The 17,631-nt window shown below is 28.8% G+C and overlaps 1 protein-coding gene and 1 long non-coding RNA gene across 2 annotated transcripts in view; both read right to left on the bottom strand.

Annotated features, from left to right (window-relative positions):
* The window catches only part of LOC148228504 (uncharacterized), a 140,354-nt gene that overhangs the window by 90,536 nt on the left and 32,187 nt on the right, over positions 1-17,631 (bottom strand). The window lies entirely within an intron of this gene.
* LOC148228505 (uncharacterized) lies at positions 5,268-6,869 on the bottom strand. The gene is made up of 2 exons (XR_015811640.1): positions 6,598-6,869; positions 5,268-6,534 (listed from the first exon to the last, which is right to left on the bottom strand). It is a non-coding gene; the product is annotated as an uncharacterized LOC148228505 (long non-coding RNA).

Raw genomic sequence — 17,631 nt, 5'->3', positions numbered from 1 at the left:
TTATCGATCCAGTTAAAACCTCCTAGGCAGAAGTTAACGTTTTAAATAACTTTCGAAAAAATGAATTAAGATAAATACTTTTTTAGAACTTTTTATAGAACCCAATCTAATACACAACTTTGCATTAAAACATTTGCCATTTTATTCAAATTGCGAATTTTATCGAGCCAGTTAAGACTTCCTAGGCAGAAGGTAACGTCTCAAATAACTTCCGAAATATTAAATTTAGATAAACACTTTCTTAAAACTTTTTATAGAACTCAATGTAAGACACAACTTTGCGTTAAAACATTTGCCATTTTATACAAATTGCAAATTTTATCGATCCAGTTAAAACCTCCTAGACAAAAGTTAACGTCTCAAATTACTTCCGAAAAAATGAATTAAGATAAATACTTTCTTAAAACTTTTTATAGAACCCAATCTAATACACAACTTTGCATCAAAACATTTGCCATTTTATACAAATTGCGAATTTTATCGAGCCAGTTAAAACCTTTTAGGCAAAAGTTAACGTCTCAAATAACTTCCGAAAAAATAAATTGAGATAAATACTTTCTTAGAACTTTTTATAGAACCCAATCTAATACACAACTTTGCATTAAAACATTTGCTATTTTATACAAATAGCGAATTTATCGATCCAGTTAAAACCTCCTAGGCAGAAGTTAACGTTTTAAATAACTTTCGAAAAAATGAATTAAGATAAATACTTTTTTAGAACTTTTTATAGAACCCAATCTAATACACAACTTTGCATTAAAACATTTGCCATTTTATTCAAATTGCGAATTTTATCGAGCCAGTTAAGACTTCCTAGGCAGAAGGTAACGTCTCAAATAACTTCCGAAATATTAAATTTAGATAAACACTTTCTTAAAACTTTTTATATAACTCAATGTAAGACACAACTTTGCGTTAAAACATTTGCCATTTTATACAAATTGCAAATTTTATCGATCCAGTTAAAACCTCCTAGACAAAAGTTAACGTCTCAAATAACTTCCGAAATATTAAATTGAGATAAACACTTTCCTTAAACTTTTTATAGAACTCAATGTCAGACACAACTTTGCATTAAAACATTTGCGATTTTATACAAATTGCGAATTTTATCGATCCAGTTAAAACCTCCAAGGCAAAAGTTAACGTCTAAAATAACTTCCGAAACATTAAATTAAAATAAACACTTTCTTTAAACTTTTTATAGAACTCAATGTAAGACACAACTTTGCATTAAAACATTTGCCATTTTATGCAAATTGCGAATTTTATCGATCCAGTTAAAACCTCCTAGGCAAAAGTTAACCTCTCAAATGCCTTATGAAATAATAAATTGAGATAAACACTGTCTTAAAACTTTTTATAGAACTCAATGTAAGACACAACTTATCATTAAAAAATTTGCAATTTTATACAAATTGCGAATTTTATCGATCCAGTTAAAACCTCCTAGGCAAAAGTTAACGTCTCAAATAACTTCCGAAATATTAAATTGAGATAAACACTTTCCTTAAACTTTTTATAGAACTCAATGTCAGACACAACTTTGCATTAAAACATTTGCGATTTTATACAAATTGCGAATTTTATCGATCCAGTTAAAACCTCCTAGGCTAAAGTTAACGTCTCAAATTACTTCCGAAAAAATGAATTGAGATAAATACTTTCTTAAAACTTTTTATAGAACCCAATCTAATACACAACTTTGCATCAAAACATTTGCCATTTTATACAAATTGCGAATTTTATCGAGCCAGTTAAAACCTTTTAGGCAAAAGTTAACGTCTCAAATAACTTCCGAAAAAATAAATTGAGATAAATACTTTCTTAGAACTTTTTATAGAACCCAATCTAATACACAACTTTGCATTAAAACATTTGCTATTTTATACAAATAGCGAATTTATCGATCCAGTTAAAACCTCCTAGGCAGAAGTTAACGTTTTAAATAACTTTCGAAAAAATGAATTAAGATAAATACTTTTTTAGAACTTTTTATAGAACCCAATCTAATACACAACTTTGCATTAAAACATTTGCCATTTTATTCAAATTGCGAATTTTATCGAGCCAGTTAAGACTTCCTAGGCAGAAGGTAACGTCTCAAATAACTTCCGAAATATTAAATTTAGATAAACACTTTTTTTAAACTTTTTATGGAACCCAATGTAAGACACAAATTTGCATTAAAACATTTGCCATTTTATCCAAATGGCGAATTTTATCGATCCAGTTAAAACCTCCTAGGCAAAAGTTAACGTTTAAAAGAGCCGCCGAAGTAATATTTTATTGTTGTTGTTTAAGTTGTTGACATGGTTACGGAAGCGGGGCGAGGGATGCCAGGCGAAATAAAAACAGTCACGCTGTGTTACCCAAGTACTACTAAATTTTTGGCTATAACAATTCTGAGCTCCTATAAAATTTTAAATAAATAAATTTTAATATATAAAGTACATAAAATTTATCAAATGAATTGTACATACATAAATTAAAATAAACAATAATAAAATGAAATTTAATTTTAAATTTTTAATAAATTAATTTTGAATGCATAAATTTTAAATATTAAAATTTTAAACAAATGAATTTTTAATAAATAAATTTGAATTTTTTTAAATATTTTTTTTAAATAAATGAATTTTAAAATGAGTTTTTTTCAAATGAATATTAGATACATAAATTAAATTAAATAATAATAATTTGAATTCTTATTTCAAATTTTTATTTAATAAATTTTGAATAAATAAATTTTACATAGTAAAATTTTTAAATAAATAAATTTCAACTAAATAAATTTGAATTCTTTTAATAAAATATTTTTTTTTTAAATAAATGAATTTTAAATAAGTTAATTTAAAATAAATAACTTTTAGCGACGGCGTGGTAACGGGTTGCAATCACACACAAATTGAGACACTGCAGTAATATTTTATTGAATTACAAATTTGTTTACGTGGTTACGGGAGCCCGCGACGCGCGCGAGCGGGGCGAGGGATGCCAGGCGAAATAAAAACAGTCACGCAAGTGTTATACCCGCACTTCACTCTCCGAAAGTTGTCCTAGTGGAAGTTCGACCGAAGTCGGTCAAGGTCGCAGTTTTTCGAATAGCGTTCGCACAGCCGGGAATTTCATACGCGTGCACGCTTCTCAACCTCGCGTATTATAACTACGTGCGTGTTTTAAACACAAAAAAAATTAAAGCCAAATGGAGAAAAAGGAGATGGTGGATGATTGCAATGCACCGGAATAGATCAATGTTAGTAAATAAGACATTTTATGTTGAATCGAGGCTTCACTGTCACTAATAAATAATAAACAGGAAACGTTCAAGTGTGCAACTAATGAATAATTTCTATTATTTTTTAAGGAAAAGTATGGAAAGTCAATTTGCTGAATTGAGATTTTATATACAATATATAGCTTAGGTCTTTCTCTTTATGATACATGCAAAATTGACTGCGGATTTTTGCGGTTTTTAACACATTGCATACCTTAAAAATGTATTATTCTTAAAAATGGGACGGGGCTTAGTCGCGAAAGTTACGACCTAAAAATTTGTTCAGAATCACCAAATATACACATATTTAAAAAAAAACGATACCGGGTATGATAAAATGCTAGTCAAATACTTTTTCTTAATATAAAACAGCAAATTTGTGACATATACAATTTTTTTTTTTTACGCTACGCGGCTAAATTTTTTTATTACGCTACGCACGGCCGTTAAACACGGAATTCCTCTTCCTCGGGCCTACAATTAAAGAAATGTTAACGTCAAATTTAAAATACAGTTTTGTAATGATTGTAATTTTTTAATAATATGGTTACCGTGGTAAAATCAGTAAACGTCAAATTGTGGATCGCGTACTAATGAAATAAAATAAAAATTTGTTTGGAATGACTAAATATATACATATTTAAAAAAACGATACCGAGTATGGTAAAATGCTAGTCAAATACTTTTTCTTAATAAAAAACAGCAAATTTGTGACATATACAATTTTTTTTTTTACGCTACGCGGCGAAATTCGCACGACCGTTCAACACGGAATTCCTATTCCTCGGGCCTACAATTAAAGAAATACTTTAAATAATTGTATTTTTTAGCACTTATAATATCATATATTTGACTAAGAGCACTTATGGAATCAACTAAAGTGGAGAAATAATTTTGGCCGTCCAGATCGGGCAAAAATACCAAACAGTGGCGCGATCGTGAAGACGCCCATATTAAAATTGAATCGTTCTATCTCAGTTTGCGATAAACCATCTCTATCTCTCTCTCTCGTCACGCGAGAGAGCGAAAGGGGAAGTATCTCGCCGCTCGCGCTCGAAGCGTCTTCGGGTATTACTTTCGGAAAGCGAGGGAATTTTCGGAGGCGACGAAGTCGGCCGCCTCGACCAAAATTACCCCCAGTTTACCTCCCGTTCGCGGTGACCTCGGAGAACTTGCGAGAGATTTTAGCGCGGGGACAACCGAGCTCGACCGAAGTAAGCCCGAATTTTCACATTATATTTCCCGTCCTTGGCCAACTGTCGCCTACTTTCGGAGAGTGAAGTGGAAGCTTTACCCAAGTACCACTTAATTCTGGCTATAACAAATCTAGGTTCCTATAATTTTTTCAATAAATTAATTTCAAATAAATAAATTTTAAATAATAAAATTTCAAATAAATGAATTTTTAATAAAAAATATTTTTTTTTTAAATAAATTAATTTTAATATGAATTTTAAATACATAAATAAACCAGTTAAAACCTCCTAGGCAGAAATTAGCGTCTCAAATAACTTCCGAAAAAATGAATTGAGATAAATACTTTTTTTGTACTTTTTATAAAACTCAATCTAATACACAACTTTCTGTATATTATGATATACTATTTCATTTATTTAATTAGGAAAAAATATATATATGGAAAATATATATGGAATTAAAAATAAAAATTAATTTATCTTTTTAAAATATATTGTTATACAATGTTATTTAATAAAAGTTGATTTTATTGTAGTATTTTATTTTACAAACGTACTAATACATATATCTTATATATAATTGTTCTAAGCCGTCGCTTCCGGACGCGCATAACTTTAAACGAAACATTCTCCGTTCAATTCTATACTCTATAAATCGTATCGCTTTGTATGAACGGTGTGTAACAATACACGTAAACAAAGGAATTATAATAATAAATCAAAATAAAAATAAAAATTGAATTTGCTCCGATTGATTTTCGAGCCGCCGGTAATGCGTTCTGTTGTTTCGACCAATCAAAAATAAGCATTCAAATATTCAAATAGTTTCAACCAATGAAAAATAAACATTCGAATTCAAATAGACAGTACCGTGACAACGCTTTTATTTAATAATAAAATTTTGCTACGCGACAATAATTTTCATTAATTCGTCATTTGACGGAATATAAATAATCGGATTGCAAATTAACTAGGTGTGTTATAACTATGTTAACTTAAATATATACATAATGTGTTGAGGATTAGAAGAATACATTGATTAAACTAGATAAACAATCTTCGTAATGAAATCTTCAAATTTTGAATTCCCGGCGACGGGCTCCGAGGCCGAAAAGTGAGTTTTTCCTTTTATAAATAATCGGATTGCAACTTAACTAGGTGTGTTATGACTATGAAAATTAAATATATAGATAATGTGTTGAGGATTAGAATAATACATTGATTAAATTAGATAAACAATCATAAAACAATCTTCGTAATGAAATATTCAAATTTTGAATTCCCGTCGCCGGGCTCCGGGGCCCAAAAGTGAATTTCTCCTTTTATATTACATAAACATTATTATTGTTTCCGATTTAATGCACAATTTTAAACGTGAACGTGTAATATATCCTTAGTATGTATGAGGATTGAAAGTTAATGTCGATCAAATCGGCGCTGTCGGCTATATATATCAACCAACGGACAGCTTATAAATGTGTAGTTCCTTGGATGTTATCTAATAAACGACAATTTACAATGATTATATATATGTGATCGCAAACCTGGAATAATCGATAGCCAAAATATCTAAGAGTGGGTTATTTTTAATTCCGATGTGGCAAAATATGTTCAATTTTTGTTCTTTGCCTTCATTCCTCTTTCGGAATAGTCAAATTCAAGATATTCAGTTACATCAAACTTATGTAGTATGTTCTTTATAAAAAGATAATACTTGCTGACAGTGACTTCAACATGAGAAGATTCACTCTTTGTTTATATATACAAATTCTACGTTGTGGCCATATAAGTCATCAAATTGCTCCCTCATTGCTTCTGAAAAATAATTAAAAACACCTTAGTCAAGAGTTAAGCATTGAACACATTATTACTACTAATATAATCCATAAATTAAATTTAAACGACAAGCGAAGAACAAAATTGACGGAAGATACTGTAGAGGATTAAACACATAGATTGACATATCTTCATCTTCTTCAAAATAGTCGCAATATGTCATATATTAATTGTTTGCCATACGTAAATGTTATTAGATCTATCCATGCTTCTGAAAATTAACTGTAAACGATACTATATAGTGGGTAAAATGTTACTTTGTTTAATTAACTTTGGTATGTATACCTTTAATTGTCCAATCACCGCTGTTTGTCTTTTAATATTAGATCCTGGAAAGTCAATGGTAATTTTGTTAGAATAACCGTGACATATTATTCATATAACCAAACACTTACTGGCACACTCATAATTTATATTTTTAATTATGTTATACACTTTAAATCATCTTCAATTGACACTTTGTGTGAAAAATGCTTTGTTTAATTAACATATTTTACTGTTGTTTATTGAATCGCACTAAGCTGTATCCCGGCGCGCGCTTGACTGATGACAGAACTGTCAAATGTAAGCAACTGAGGGGATATCCCGATACATGATCGGGATATCACCGCGCGCTTAAGAACGAACTACGAAATTGATTTTAACGATTTAAATTGTAAAACACTTATCAATATATGTTTAAAAATCATCAAATCCTAAAAAAAATATTTTTAGTTTATACGGTATTTAAAATATAATATAAATAATGTGGATTTTTATTAGCTTCTCTTAACAAAAAAAAATATGTACTAGAATTTTGGCGAACGTTGGCAATTTAAATTAATAGTTTTTGGAGAATTTTTAAAATTTCGCTTGAAAAAACATTTTAAAAAAAAAGGGGGAAAATTTCAAAATAAGTACTATTCATTACCAACCAACTACTAAACACATAGTGTTGCAAGAATCTCTCTTACTGACCCCTTTGAAAGGAAACTACACAAAATTGTAAAATATTTTATAACTAATTTAATTTTTTTAACTTATTTAAATATTTTTTAAATTATAAAGTTTTAGAATAAATTTTCAAGATTTATTCAAAATATTTTTTATTTTATTATGGATTTTAAATATTCTTAATTTATTATAGATTTTAAATATGTTTAGTTTATTATTAATTTTAAATAATGTGAAAATTTGTTGCACTTAATAATTATTAAAATTAATAATGCTGCGCAGATAAATCATTTACTTTAAAAAATATATAAATATAAATATTTTTTAATAAAAATTGACAAAGGTCTCAAAATTATTATTATTTTTAAAACGTACTTTTGGTCTAAAGTAACAGATTAAGTGCTTGATATTTTCAGTTTATTATTTCTTTCTAATTGGCTTTTATATTTACACATAAAACACATAAACAACTTTTTTAAATTATAAATCAACTTATGGTGTAACTAAAAAAAGTTCTTATTGCTAAGATTTAAATTTATGATAAAATTGTGTTATATGCAATTTATTTATTGGTTCCGTAAGCTTCGCTGTATTGAGATTTCACTGTACAATTTTTAATTTATTATTATCTAGCCAATTTCTAAACCTATTTATAAATGATATGCAATATTTAGATTTATCATTAAATATCTAAGTTTCAAATATAACGATAAAATTTAACGTTTCAAATCTAATAAATAATATAAAATGTTTTCTTCAGGAAATATTTAGTCAAGTTGTAAACCTATTTTCAAATGAATTGAAAATGTTAGTAGTTTTTTTATAGATTAAACCATTTTGTCTATTATTGAAAATCCTAAATAATAATGTCTAATTTGAACCATTAATTTTTTTTAAATATTTAATAAAATCAGAACGAAGCAAAAATTATATTTAAAACCCAAAAAGTTGAGGGTCCGGTATACGCACACTCGCTAGCTTTCGGTACCTCACGATAGTGAGGTACCGACAGCTAGTTGATATATAATATTATATATTACGTGTTACTGGTTTTGTTACTAATTTTTATTTTTTCAATTGTAATTTTTGCTATAATATAATGAAGAATAAAATAAAACATTAGTGGTTACCATTTAAAGAAAATAACTTTATAAAAACTCTAATATGCTTAAAAAAATACATAAAAATCACTTTATTTCATTTTTTAAATGGATCTATTACATGCTATTTAACTTCACATTTAGGTTTTAAAACGTATACATTTGTACATACATGTTAATGGGCACATTTTCTCATTTTTTCTCTTTGAAATTAATTTAGAGCCGTGAAATCAGAACAACGCACTAAAAAGTAAAATTTTTGTAAATGATTTTTTTTTAAATTTTTCTAAGTGAGCATGTTCAATCTCGTTGCTACTACATTTCAGCTATTTTTATATTACACAGCGAGAAGAACAACATTTTAATGTATTTAGTTCGTTATTAACGCTAATTCGTACACGTTGAATATTTTGAACTAGGGACTTTCATTTAATAATAATCTATATTCCTAACGAACACATGTTCTTAAAAACACCAGAATAATAATAATATAAAAACACTAGGATTGAAGCACCAAGTATATATTATTAGAATCTAAGATCAAATATTTATAAAAATAATGCCGTATATTTAAATATTGAAGTTACTGTTGACTAAACTTGTAAGTTTACTTACAGAAATTAAACAATTTTATTCAAGCAAAACAGGGAAAGCTTCGCTTTCACTGCTTTTATTGCCGCACCGTTACTGTTTTATACGCATTATATTAGATTTGGAAACGCAGTTTTGTTATTAAAAATTCCACGCGCAAACACCCCGGTGCGGCCGTATACGCCATGTGCCTAAATCACAAGCGACGTTTTTCCATTTCGGGAAAAACTCGCGTGGGTCGAGTCCGCTTTTCCGGAAAAACATCTTAGGCGCGGAGGGTCCGGATGCTGTTCCGGCGCTGAGGAGCAGTTCCGTTCGCGGTCCGCATAACAACTACGTACGTCCATAGGTCGGCGGAATAACAATTGGCTCGTAATGATACCTAGTCAGACACCCAATATATACCGTTTAATACTCTGAGCACACTCATTGGGAAAACTCTGATAGTATTAGCGTAGTAACAACTAGCGATAGTTTAGTAATGAGCACATTTATGACGAATATTATAGACTAATTTTTGTTGTTATAAGCTTGCCCTGATCTTTGTTTATAAAAAGCTAATTTGTTACTGCGCACAATGCCATATATGCTTGTATCATTTTGACATACTTATTTCATTACAACATAAAAACTGAAAATATATAAAAAATAAAACATATAAGATACTTGTTCTTTGGTATTAATATTTAGTAAATATTTTTCATTGTTAGCAGCACTGCCATTTTTGCCAGGATCCGCGTAATGTGATAGATTTAATCAGCCTGCTTTAAAGTGATTGTGCCAATTCTCAATCCAGCCAAATGCGAGTGATTAGTTTATTTTATACGAAAGTAACTGCTGCTGAAATTTATCGCCAACAGTATTTATTTATAGCTATGTGTCATAAATTAAAAGCAGGAATTGGGAAAGTGCATGATACATAAAGGAATTAAATCATTTACTGTCAATAATAAACTTAAAATATATAAATAAATAATAATAAAAATAAGCTGGCGCGAGACTTTTTTAATGTAGGTACCAAGAAACTTATTCCAAGCTAATTAAAGTCATTTTAGATTACTTACAAAACATGTATTTATATTCTCTTGAGTTTGTATATTTTTTCAATATATATTTTAAATAACTTAATTTTACCATTAAACTGATTTTAAAATAACTTTTGTACTTAGATATTTTGCTAAACAAAATTATCTAGATTTCCACATTGCGACATACAATTTACTTTGTGAGAAGCGATATTTTCGATTATATTGAGCTATCTTACTACTGTCTTTGTGACTTGTTTATTTATCTAAAATTATAAATTAAAGTCATTTAAATCGGTAAGAATCAATGTGATGCAAAGGAAAGAAACACCTAATTATGATAGTCAGGAACGTTCTCCTAATCACAAATATGTTCAAAGTCTAAAATATACAGGTAAATGTATCTTAATAATGAAATAAAATATAATTTTATAACTAGCAACCTTAATTGTTAGTTGCTGTGTGTATGAATATGTGGTATTTCTGAACCTAATTCGGATAACTGGTTCTTTCTTTATCGTCAATGGTAAATTTAAAAATATATATATCATTAAAAAAATGTATATTCATAGAAATCGTCATTTCTAATTTTAATTGACGTAAATTATACTGTAATGGTTATATGGTTTGCGGTTCGAATTTTCACCATGACGTCGCTCCAATTGTAATCCTCTAGGCAATTTTGCACAATTACGCACGCAAGGAAAAACTTCACCCCATTAGCACACATTATTTCCCAACGGGCTGACCTTAGGGTCTTAACTATTGGTGCGCAGCTTCGGTATTTTGTACAATTTCGTCACTTGCAAACAAACGGGACAGGGAGAAAAAAGTAAGTACGTCGAAATAATAAAAACAAAAGACGGCGCGTAATCGCGTTATAGCTGCCAATTATTGGCCCCGTCATCCTTTAAGCTCAAGGGAAGCTACATTCACCACTCTTTTTCACCCCTAAATCAATTATATTATTAACGTGTTTGCCTCTGATATTTACGTTAAAGAAAAAGTAACTTTTTAATCGATCAAAACATAAATTTATCATATTTTATTGCCATATTAAAATTGAGATACATGGATATTTTTGTAAATCATATTCTGAAAAATATAATAATAAAAATAGATGCTGTAAATAAGTACATTACCTGAATAAAAATCATCCTAGTACTTTTAAAATACATATACCGATGCACATGAGCTTTGGTATGAAATGTATTATTGCATCCTTAAAATCTTTTTTTTAATAAATATAAATTTGTTTGACTTTTTATACCATATACGTTATTTGTATACAAAAAATATACATTTATCTATATTTTATAGAATATTTATCGTGTTTACGAGATCAAAATTAATGACTATTATATAATTATAGTTCCAATTACCGTAGATTTTATTAATCTAACTGATTGTTACTGTGTAAATTGTTTGTAAATTTTTGTAGATTTTCGCTAATTTTTGTTCCGAGACAAATATTATATAAATGCAAAGACGCAAAATTTGCTTTAAATATTTTCATAAAGGATGCTCTTAATTAATGATATTCGTGATATATTAAAAACTATATTTTAAACTTTTATTTTTTTATTCATAAGAAACCTAGATTCTATATAAATATAAGTATATAAAAATTTAGCCTAATCTGAAAAATCTTAAAATTAAACTATGGCCATTTTTAATAAAAATAAGTTGATATGAGATTAATATATATTCTCATGAAAAAGTATTTAATACATATTCAACGGACATTATCATAGCATAATTGACGTAATCCTTCGTTGACAATTTAAAATTAAGTGAGAAATAGATAAATATCTCTTACAATTAAACAAAGAAAAATAAAATAAATTCACAGCTATTTTAAGAAGATACTTGACGTGTATATTATTTATTTTCAATAATTTTTTTGGCAACAAATTTAATAGTATTATTAAAAAAATACTTTCTTTCTAAAGAGAAAAATATATAAAACCATAACTTCAAATAAAGATATGTCTTATACCCGTTTTTTTATTTGTGTATTTTAAATCTAGAATATATACATGTGAATGTCTCGAACCAAAAACTTTGCTAAGAAATACAGATGCATTAATTTAATTATAAACGAGTTAAATAATAGTACAATCATATGTGTGAAATGGGGTTTTTAATTATTTAATATTATTATACGCCTTATAACAAATTCAGGAGAGCATGTAGAGGTTTTTGACGCGTTCCGGCCATAAGTCATTTGCGAACGCAAGGGCAGCACATGCCGGCTAACCCTATTGTTCCATACCGCCACGAAATTTCTGTAATTTATTATTAATTGTCACTGCAAGTGAGTTTTATTCCGCATGAACTTTATCCATTATCCACCACACCTCTGAGACCGGCACACATGCACCCCATTATGCAACCGCCACGTTTTCACCGAGCAAGCAAATGCACTTTGCCATGATCAAAATATATGTGTACGTGTTATAAACGCGTGAAAAAAATACACAACTAAAACTCATAATTAGGAAACTTATCAAATGCGCTTACGTGTAATCTCATGTTACATCACGCTATCCCCACTTTTTTCCCTTCACAGATTCTCTTTGAGGCGCGGATTCTTAGCGTATGTAATTAACTAATGTACACTCTCTCACCTCTTTTCCTAACATCCTGTAAGATTACTTGATTAGCTTCACTCGAGCAAAAAGGAGCCTTTTCAATTAACTCTTAATATAAACATCTATCTTATGAAAGAAATATCATTTAAATTAATAAATCACTACTTTTTTACTCGATGCATAAAAAAGTAATATTTTGAACTAAATTGTTTCTCATCTATGTGTGCCTTAAGAGCCAGAGAAAAATAAAAAAACATATAAAACAAAGTTGAGTTTTTAAGAGATCTCTTGAATTACTCTCATATATTAGTATATAATAATATATCAAATAACTAATAACGATTTACGACTTATTTAATCCATAATATAACTTGTACTAATTGTGTTTTAGCGAAATAATACTATGTAATATTATAATAATATTAAAACATATAGTATTCATTGAAAATCCTAACATATTCACACACACACTATCAAAATATCTGTGATAAAAAGCAATACCGAAAAATATGTTTTATTATAGCAACAAAACTTTCACTGCGTTGTGTTTCCATTATGTTATGCCCAAAATGTTTTAGGCATTCTCGTGTGTTTTTTTTTAATAACTCTTTGTTAATCCTCGTACGTATTTTTAGGCATTAACATGTGTTTTTTATAGTGAATCTGTTAAAACTAAGGAGTTTGTGATATATTATTATTATTGTAATCTACAGAGGGAGATTTTCCACATGCTATTTTTTTTCTTCTTCATTGTGCCTAAGGAAATCAATATATTATAAGAATCGTTTATTATCAAAATAGATAGATTAAAATTTAATATTTAAAAAGAAGTTTGCTTTGCAAATAGACAAATCTACTTAACGTGAAAACGAAGACATTTTAATGCCAGATTAATAATATAAGACGTATGAAAAAATACATTTTTCCAAAATGATTTTTAAAAGGCCAAGTTTATGTTTATTTAAACTTGAAAGCTTTTGGTTATCCAAACATATGATATGCCCAAGGTTTTTTACATGCATTTGATTACAAAAAATGGGAAATGGGTTGCAAGAGACTCTCACACAATTAGTATTAAAAAATAATTTAATTCGTTGCGTTGGTGCACTATAAGACATTATTGTAAATACACTTATTATTAGTGAGGTAGCTAATGCAAATTGTGATTTATTTTACCAAAAAATTACAAAGTGTCAAGAAGTGTAAAGATGTCATTTTCGCTTTAAGAAGAAAAGTTAAGATTTTTAGTAAAAAAGCTATATTTAAAAAAAAATAAAGTATAATGTCGTGAGTTGACACATTCGTGTATTTGTCAAAATTTCACAATTTAAAAGTACAAGATGATGCTATTTTTGTGTATATTGCGCATTTAATACTGCGTTATGAAGATATGTAGGTTATAAAGATTCAGTGGGATCAGATTAGGTGATGGATTCTTTCAGTATAAATAAAGTTGATGCTGAAATTGACTAATTAATCTACAAAGCAAGAGCAAAAGCTTTAAAAAAATGTTTTCATGTTCAGTAATGAAATAAAAAGTATATTTATATATCTCTATTAAAGTCTTTTTATATTTTAGTGCTTTTCTCATATCTTATCTTGTCAAGTAGATATAGTCGTCTGCTTTTAAAAGCTCGTAACCCTCGCGGATAAAGGCGATCTACGATTGTCGCTGAAGACATTGTAACCGGACATTAAACAACTTGCTGGTTTTAATGTAAATTTATTTTATGCTTTTTCAAAAACCAATATATAATTATGTAATATATAAATAATAAGTCAAAGCTTGATAAACACTAATCTAGATATCAAAACCCAGCTTTAAATAAATATAGCAAATGTGTTTTATGTACCACAATTTATGTTTAATACTATGAGTAGAAATACAATAACGATAGAAAAATATATGGTGTTATACAAAATAATATTATATTGTGTAAGCATTAAACGTATTGAAAAGCATTTTCTGATGAACATTTAGTTATTTATTTCATGTGCCTGCATTTCGTATACTAAGCATTTATTATGATCTTTTATCTGTGAAACGTTTCCAACGAATTTTATAAAACGATCTTATCAAAATTTAATATAAAACATGCTTTCTACGAAGTGAACGTATATAAACATAATGTATTTATGTTTTGTACATCACACACATATACGTATGTGTACATTGAATCATTCGTGACAACTCGGAATAAAACGCTAAAATTACAGTGACAAAGAAGCTTTAAGCTCTCTCGTGTGCTCGAAAAGCGCGTGAGCAAAAGGCAAACACGGTACACACAGTATTTTAAATTGTTCAAATTTACATTAACATTGTTTTGTGTAAGCTGTGTGTTTCCAGAATTTAATTAATAAAATAGCTTCATTTCCATATTTTTATTGTGTCGCGTGTTTTTTAATCCTATCCGCCCTTATTCTTTCATTTGATGTATAGCTTTTTCATATCAATTCACACATACATTTAGTTGTATTATACTTTTTTGAAACTCCATTTCCTATTTACAATTAAAAAGCACTAGCACAGAGGTCAGTGGGTTGTTAGCCTCTTTTTACAAAATTTACGAATTCATTAACGCGCCAAGTGATTAAAGGCTCGTAAAGCGGCCCTTAATATTACGCTCTTGCCAAAATAAGATTAATGATACACCCATGTTACTCTGGCGAGCTCAAAATGTTATATGTACATATAAGTGTGAAGTTTAAAAATTTACATTGAATCGCTTCGACAGCCGACGTCAAACGTTATTAATCGACTAGCTCTATGCGAGACAGAAAATGTCGCTTAATCCGTTTTTATTTATTCTGGTATAGAAAAGTAGAACTTTTTTACACATAATTAGTTGAATTCATCGTTTATCCGATCGGACAGCATCAGGTCTTAACGCTCTGGAAGCGTATAAAATATTTCAGGTTTATCAGTAAAATAAAGCGCCATTATTTATGTTCATTCAAGCGGAATTGTATCATCAAATTACACGAAATAAGAACTGCCGACGGAAACTGTGCTTACTCTTCGTTAATAACGAGACTGCCAAATCAATTTACACAATCTGGAATTGTTACTGGCGATAGACTTTACGGGAAAAAATATTGAACTAGTGTATCAAATGTCTGATTGTATCTATGTATATAGTCTGATTATTTTAGCTTCAAGCTAATTATAACACATTCAATGTATGTATATATATTCTAATATTTTTTAATTTAATTTTAATTTAATTCTACACAAAGTAGATTCTTAGGCATTTTATAATATTAAAAGTATCCAAGTAGAAACCTTTTCGTTTCAATTAAATAAGATTATATTTTAAGTTTTTATTATTAAAATATGTAATAAACATTGAAAAAAAATATTCGATGCAAATAATTTGTCATTATTATATACATACACAAAAAAGCTTAATTGTTACTATACTTACAACTGACAGTAAGTATACTAATCAAGGAAAATTTAGAATAGATAATATTGCAAAAACTAACCGTGCATGCAATTTTGAGCAAGAAGTACCAAATTTTGACATGTAATGTTTTTAAATTACAACTGATTTGCTATTGACCGTAAATTATATTCTTCCGAGAAATGTCATTATCTCATTTCCCATAAGGTTACCATAAGCTTTTATCTGTTATGCGGCAGGCGGCCTCGGTAGCTAAACATTTTTTTTGCTTTTTCCTTGTAGAGTTCTTTTAAAGTTTGTGCAATAATGAAAATATAAACATGTCTGTTATCACTGTAGTACTGCGTCTTGTAGCTTTGATTCGTATCGAACATCTGGCATATATCTTGAGAATTCAGATAACCGTTTTTAGCTGGACTGTTTTTCTCTGTATTCTAAGGGTCACCTCTGCGAAGTTCCGCTTTGTGTAAACTTAGCTACTCTTATTTGTTTTAAGCCGTAAGCGACGTAGTAGTTATATATTAATTTTTTCTAAAATGTAAAAAATGATTATAATAAATAAATAAGTCTAAAAAAAATACTTTAAATAGAAAGTGGCTTTTGCGTCAACCTGTATTACAGATGTACGAAAAATATTTTAGTTATATAGGCAATATTTCGTTTGGTTTGCATATATGTATCACTAAAATATGAATTTGATCAATGCAATTTAAAAAAATAGTTGGCTTGTTTGTTTTAAAATATTTACATGAAATATCAAGAATGTTTCTTTGAAGTGTCTATTATAATGTACGAGAGGTCGTTCGTTGTTCGCGTGGAAAGTTTAAAGTGTAATATAAATGGTAATAAATCAATTTAATACAAGAAGTGAACGATGAGTGAATTTCCTCTCAAGTCCGCAGAGTATCCACCCCTCGTCTCGGGATCAATCCACTTCCTCCACTTGGTCTTGCCAGCCCTTCGCTACTTCTTCCGCCCGAAACTAGTAGTAGCTTGGCTCTCTCTTTGCTTTGCAAGTTTATTGCTTTACTTCATTGTGGGCGGGCAAGTGGGGCGCTAGTCAGGGACGGAGTGATCCATCGACGCTGTATTCACGCGCCGCCACTGTTTGTTTGTATTGCAGCGCTCTTTTATTGCGGAAGAGCGAGAATACTTTTGCTAAAATTGATTTAGGGTTGCTGCTGGCTGAGATCATCGTAAATAAAATCGATGAAAATTGAAAAGCTAGATAAATTTCCGGTCGAATAAACGCTGAGAAACTCGTTTTAAAAATGCATCTCTCATAATATATTATACTTCACTCTGTATTATAATTATATTTGCTTGCTTAACGTGAAGTGTCAAAAATGGATATATCAGCCGTGGTTTACTGCAATCACAAATTATATACCTGTACTAATTTTAAATGAGGCATTATTATAACATTTATACACACATGTCAAAATTATATTCATAGTCAAAAAAGGCGTCAAAAATAATATTTTTTAAAGACAAAATAAATTAAACTTTTAACAAAAAATATAATATTAAAATCTAAAAATGGCATAGACGAATTTATGGAATTATTTAATAAATGCATTTAACATGCAGTATGGAATTTTACATCAAAACCTAAGAAATTGGAAATAAAAAAATAAACATCCATTAAATATATTACTCAATCACTGGAATG

The sequence above is a fragment of the Plectrocnemia conspersa genome, unplaced genomic scaffold (assembly GCF_051122295.1).
Source record: "Plectrocnemia conspersa isolate PC_06_02 unplaced genomic scaffold, ASM5112229v1 ptg000012l, whole genome shotgun sequence".
NCBI lineage: Eukaryota > Metazoa > Arthropoda > Insecta > Trichoptera > Polycentropodidae > Plectrocnemia > Plectrocnemia conspersa.
Note: the sequence above shows the minus strand (reverse complement) of the source record. Positions and strands in the feature narration are given on the sequence as shown.